Source organism: Carica papaya, chromosome 6 (assembly GCF_054855325.1).
Source record: "Carica papaya isolate Zhongbai chromosome 6, ASM5485532v1, whole genome shotgun sequence".
NCBI lineage: Eukaryota > Viridiplantae > Streptophyta > Magnoliopsida > Brassicales > Caricaceae > Carica > Carica papaya.
The window spans coordinates 15,951,309-15,958,479 of NC_142314.1; positions in this window are offsets into that span (position 1 = coordinate 15,951,309).

A 7,171-nucleotide genomic window follows, 5' to 3' on the forward strand; every position below is an offset into this window, starting at 1 on the left:
TTTTATTAAAATAATAATTAATTTAAAATCCATATTTATCTCATGTGAAATCCATTTAAAACATATATAGACATTAATTTTAACACATGAATATTTTAAAAAGTGGGTCCCAAACCTTTTTAAAAGATTTTAAAATAATAAAATAAATAAATAAATATTTAAATAATTTAAAAAAAGAAAAAAGATAGGTTGGCCAGTTTGAGCTACTTTGATGGGCCGGGCTGGCCGGTCCCAGTGTATTGTGCAGGAGAAAGCCCGCGAGAGTCGCGGGCTGGCGGGCTTGGGTCATTTGGGTCATCGACTGGTTTGTCCATATGGGGTGCGCGCTCGGCCTCCTGCACCGCGACTGATTTTGTATGTGGGGCCCGCGATTCTTTTGGGCCGTACAGGCGAGGCTACTATCCGACCTGAACCTATATACGTGCCTTGCAGCGCACATGCACTTAATGCGCGCATGTGGGCCATTTTCCTCGAGTGTGGGCTGCCCATGGGTGCTTCATCCTTGGGTCGTGGCCTATCTTAATTATAAGGCCTTGAGGCCTTCTCAAGTTGGGCCCAAAGCTTGGATTTCCTTTTGGTTCTTCAAGCCCATTAATCTTACTTGAGCCTTAAGTCTTTTGGCTTGAACATATTTTGTCCATCTCTTGGAATAATTCCAATTAAGAAAGTAGTGAGGGATGAAATTATTTTCATGTTCTGAGCGTTCCCGTTTAGGAAACTATAACTTACTTTCCTATTTGAGTTGGGACCTGCTGGATTCATTCTTGATGCAGATTAGAATCCTTGACACCAAATTTAGGTTATCCAATATCACATCAAACTTCCTCTTTGTAGTAAGTATTTTTTGTTCCCTTTAAGAGGGATGAGGAGCTTGCTACAGAGAAGAGAATTCTGGGAAAAATATTTGATTTCACCATCAATTTTCGAAAAATGTTCAAATTACACCTTGAACTTTTTTTGAGTTTAAATCAACTCTCAACTTTTGAAAATGTACAAATCACTCCTTTGCTATTAGAAAAAATTAACATCGTCAAATATCAGTATGTGAGAACAATAACATCATTTGTTTTAATCCATGTGGATGCCACATAGATGACACGTGGTTGCCACCCAATGTAAATTTCCATTCCCACCTAGCACCCAACATTTATCGTCGTGCCCTTCCTTCTAATTGAACCTAAATTATAGAGCATTCAACAACCATCTCATCTGTGACCCTGTAACAACCTACCTTATATCGATGTTAGAATTTGGATGTGTTTATTCTATAGTTTCGTATGCATGAATCACGGTTTCATTTATTATAGTTTGAATTATTGTGAACTCGATATTGTATTGCCTTGTTTGGTGTCCATTACTGATTTACGTATTTATGTTTGATTGGATAATTGAGATTAAGAAAAATAAAAAAAGGTATGTAAATTGATAAATGGATAATGTCGACAACCTAACTAAATATCGTGAGAGATTGTGGACGAACCGGGTCCATAGAAAATCCTACCGGAAATGTGATCTCTCATATCGGACGGAGTATGGAGATTTTATGTGTTTTGGCGTCCATACCGGACGAGGTATGGGGACGACCCGTTTCACCCTCATACCAGACGTGGTATTGAGGTTTATGGTTTTGGCGCCTATACCGGACGGGGTATGGGGACGGCCCTAGAATTAAGTTATTAATGTGAATGGTTCACGTGTAGCGGGGACCCCCTATGGATCCCCATGGATATTAGTAGGCTGATAAAAGAGAAAATTTGTTGTCTGATGATTGAAATACAAAAGTATGATATGTGTTATATTACAAAGTGTGCATGATCTTATGATGTTTATGATGTTATGGTTTCTCATAAGTTATTTTCATGAATCTCACCGAAGTAAGTGGACAGTAAATGTTTTTATTATTAATAAATGAGTTTGTTATAAATTTGCTCCATTGGTCGTTTTTATTTTCTACTAACCTTTACTTCTGTGACAGTGAGATAATGTGATGTTTTTACTGGGCTAGTATAGCTCATTCCTTACTTAACTATTTCAGATCAGGAGGACTTGGTTCTCAAGCCCGTTTTGCAGGAAGATGACGAGTAGAAGCCAAAGAATTTATTAATTTTCCTTATAATATTCATTCATAATATTTTCTTTAGTTACTTTATTGTTTCATACATTTAATTCGTTTTGGTTATTGTATAAGGGATGTTAATCATAATCTATTTTATTTCATTTCCGCACTTAGAATAAATTTATACATTTTCTTTTAATTTCCGGGGCCGTTACAATATTTATTTATTAAGTTTATTTTTAATACATTTTCAAAATAATTGAATTTCTTTAGTGATGTGATTTTCATGTATAATTAATACTTTTAATTATGTATATTAAAAAAACACATATGAATCAACTTAATTGTAATTAATTAATTAATTTTTAATAATTTAACATATAAATAGCAAAAAAAATCTAACAATTAAGTTAATAATAGAATTACTATAATTTAATTGATTTTTATGGTAACTCAAGGTGTGTCTTGATATCTTTTTACTGATTAGATTAATGGTATTTAATTAATTTTTAAGATTCAATTTATTATAATTTTTAGTTATAAAAATTTTAATAATGAAATACAAAATAATAAAAAGTTAAGCTACATATTTTTGTTTGTTTCTTTCTTCTTTTCGTCAAGTTGCAGACAATGGGTCTATAGCCCGATTCTTTTCTTCATTTATATATATATATATATATATATTATTGTTATTATTTATTGTTATCATTATTATTATTGAGATAAAATTTGAATTATACAATGTGACTTATAATTCTTATCCTTCCTAACTTTTTTTTTTTCAATAAATTTAGTTATCTATAATTCAATCTGCTGAATTTCTATAATTAATTTTTAGAGCTAAAAAAATTAAACTATGCAATATAAAATTTAGATATAATTACATGCACTAAATTTTTGAGTTATTACATAGGAAGCCTGCAACCTAGGACTTCCTCGAGAACTTTAAACCGTACAACATATAATTAGGGCAAACATTATGCCCTATTCTGGTACTATTACACAGGTGGTATCCATTATAAAAACTCTGATAATATGGGGCTAGTTGATTGAAAATCCTGTGAATCTGCCTTACATCATTTCCAAAAGGAAGAAGAACACTAAGATTAAACTAGCCTTGTCACTCTACGGGTCCCTCATCTCTTATTGCTACGTTGCACTTAAATGTGGAAATTTTAAGCAAAGATGAAGTCCTTGTGTAACACCCAAATTTATTATTTTTATTTTTTTAATTTATTTTAATTTATATTAGAATTTTAGTTTAATTTTTCAATATCTAATTTATAAGTTTTTAATTTAATTTAATAAAAAAAATAATAATAATAATGATAAAATATGATAAAATTATTTTTGGAATTTAATTGAAATTGATTTTGGAAAAAAATAAGTGAAAATTTGGATTCTGGGGGTGTTTTTGAAAGGAAAATCAGAAACCGAAGGTCAAAACGCAATTTAGGAAAGTTGTGCTATGTCAGCAGCCACGTCAGCAGCACAGTCAGCAGCCCCGGCCAACCAGAACATGTCGCGTGGCAAGGAAGTTGACGCGAGAGGCCACGTGGGACGGAGCCACGAAGGCTATCCGCGTGCACGCGATCGAACGGTCCAGATCTCACACGTGCGGACGACCCAGATCTCACGCGCACGGACGGCCCAGATCTCACGCGTGCGGACAACCCAGATTGAATCACGCACGGACAGCCCAGATCGCATCGTGATGGACGATCCAGATTTATTTCCATTTTAATCATGATCGGACGACCCAGATTAAATCGTGATGGACGGCTGAGATTAAAAGAAAAATATTATAAATAACCTCACCCACACCCGACCCCAAACCCTAGCCGCCAGAACCCTCGCCGGAGAAGAAGAACCAGTCACCGGAGGAGCCGGCCGCTGCTACCCGCCGCCGCACCAGAGGTTTTTTCGACCATCAAATGAGGTAAATTTTCTTCCCATGGCTCGTTTTTCGATGTTGAATCCGCCTATGGCCAAATTGGAGCCAAACACCAGCCAATCGACCGAAAAACACCGCTGAAGTCCAGCGTCGCCGCCGCGGCTTCCCTCGATTTTTACCTCCGATGAGACCCTTTCCGATTCCTGTTCGATGTAATTTTTACACCACTGTGATCACCGTCCTTTTCTCTACAAGTTGACCGGAGCAAAATACAAATCGTGACTCGCACCGGAGAAGCCGCCACATCTGAGTGCTCCGCCGCCGGTAAGTCTCAGTTTTTCGTATTTTTTGGCCCAACGAGGGCCCTAGGGTTGTTTTATCGCAAGAACTAATGCAATTTTGGCCGAATTCGACCGAAAATGGCTGAAAACGGCCAACCCAAGGCGGATCGCCGCCGCAGGCGACGGTGCCGTTGCCAGAGCATGGCGGAGCCGCCGTTCCGGAATTCTGATATTGGCCAAAAAGGGGTCATGGGTCTGATTTGGAGTTTTTTGGGACACGTGCAGGTACCGGTAGTACGTTTCAATTTTTCGAAAAAAAATCAGGAAATTTATTGACAGCCCGTATGTGCATTGTAGAGCCGATTTCAGACCCCGAAACAGGTAAGGATTTCTCACCCTATTTCCTATCACGGTATTAAAGCTCAATAAATAATAAAACGGCATTTAGTGAATTAATAGATATGTATAACTAATTAAGGTTGCTAATGGAGCTCGAGTCTGATATATTTTCGGTCAGTTGCTGTTTTACTTATTTTACAATTTTAAATGCATTATGGTATCTGATCTATTTATTTTAGGGTTTTGAATGCATGAATCACTGTTTACTTCATTATAGTTTGATTTTGTGAATCCGATGATATGTCTGCCTTGTTGGATGCTCGTTACTGGTTTAAATATTCATGATTATGTGAGAAACAGAAAACTAAGAAAAAAATAGAAAAGGTATGTAAATTGATAAATGGATAACGTGGATAGCCTGACTAGATATCCTGAGAGATGGTGGACGGACCGGATCCGTAGGGAACCCTACCGGGAATGTGGTCTCTCATATCGGACGGGGTATGGAGACCTTATGTATTTTTGCACCCATACCGGACAGGGTATGGGGACGGCCTGTTTCACCCTCATACCGGATGGGGTATTGAGGTTTGTGGTTTTGGCACCCATACCGGACGGGGTATGGGGACGACCCTGGAATCAGGTTATTAATATTAATGGTTCACGTGTAGCGGGGACCTCCTATGGATCCCCATGGATACTAGTAGGCTGGTAAAAGAGAAAATTTGTTGTCTGATTATTGAAGTGCAAAAGTATAACATGTGTTATGTTACAAAGTGTATATGATTTTATGATGGTTATAATGTTATTGTTTTCATATATTATTTTCACGAGTCTCACCGAGGTAAGTGGACAGTAAAAGTTTTTATCATTAATAAATGAGTTTGTTATAAATTATGCTCAATTGGTCGTTTTTGTTTTCTACTAACCTTTACTTCTGTGGCAATGAGATAGTGTGATGTCTTTACTGGGCTAGTATAGCTCATTCCTTACTTAACCATTTCAGATCAGGAAGACGTGGTTCCCGAACCCGTTCCGCAGGAAGATGACGAGTTAGACGCCTAAAGATTTTATAGTTCTATTTATAGTTTTTATTTCGAGTATTTCTTTTAATTAGCTTATTCTTTCATAGGTTGAACACGTTTATGGTTATTGTATAAGGGATGTTAATCAGAATTTTTATTTCACTTCCGCATTTAAAATTTTTAATACATACATCTTCATTTAAATTTCTAGGGCTGTTACAGTTAGTATCAGAGCCGCGTTCCTCGAACTCATCCCTTACACAATAATGCTTAAGAGAAATACCCACCGATAAATTGTTACTCAACTCTTCCTTGTGAAATGCAGGTGCAGAGAAATAAGGAGAGGAAGACCCCCACTAAACCGAGTAGCCCGGGATGATTCACTTCGGAAAGATGTGGACAGAATATTTGAGATGCTAAAAAGGATCATGACCGCCCAGCAAGGTCAAGAGGAGAGAAGGGAGTTACCCGAACCTCCCCCACTACCATGGGTTAAGCCACCGCTACAGCAAGCGGATCCCGAGCCACCCCGGCATGAGCCTGTTCCACAACAGTACCACTCGGTACCACCGCCGTAGTATGAACCGGTACCCCAGCCACCGTACTGCCCAGCACCGCCACAGTACAATCTGGTGCCCCCACCATATCAGCAGGTGCCACTACAGAGCCCCCCAGTCTATCCCTAGCCGGGCCTAGTCCCTCTTCCACAGGACCCAGCTCCTTCCTTGATCGACCCAGGCTACATAGAGAGGTACAGGAGACTGAACCCTTCTACTTTTGCAGGGGAATCCTCTTTCGAAGATGCCCAGTATTGGTTGGCAGAGATTGAGAGAGCTTTCAAGACCTTGGGAATGGTTCCCGAGCAGAGAGCTACCCTTGCTTCCTACATGCTGATAGGGGAAGTAGGTTGTTGGTGGGAGCTCAAGTAGACCACCCTGCCTACACCAGCCACTTGGGAACAGTTCTTAGCGGCCTTCCATGCGGAGTATCTCCTTGAGCACATCCGACACCTGAAGGAGATGGAATTTGTTCAGCTAGTCCAGGGAAACATAACGGTATCGGAATATGCTATTAAGTTCCTAGAGGTTGGCCGATACTCCCCGGAGACATTGATGGATGAAGACAAGAAGACCAGGAGATTCTAGTGGGGCCTCCACCCAGAAATCAAGCAACACTTATTGGTACTGGAGCTCAAGACATATTCAGCCGCTCTAGCAAAGGCACAGATTGTGGAGAGGAGCTTCAACACTCGTCCTCAGCCAGCAGGGAGTCACCGAACCTCAGCTCCACCTCGCAGACTAGCACCTGCTGCGCCGGTCCAACCAAATAAGATGCCCAGACTAGTGATTCAGGCCCCTCCTCAGGCTCCAGGGGCAGCACGTGGAAAGATCGGTCAGCACTGTGGTAGGGATCAGGGGGACCGATCATGCTACCGCCTCAATAACACCTGTCGCATATGTGGTAGTGCCCAGCACTATGCGAGAGAGTGCCCAAGGAACCAGAACCAAGGAGTACCTCCTTTTCAGGGCAGGGTTTACAACCTCAGCCAGAAGGATGCTGACGCCGACCCAAACGT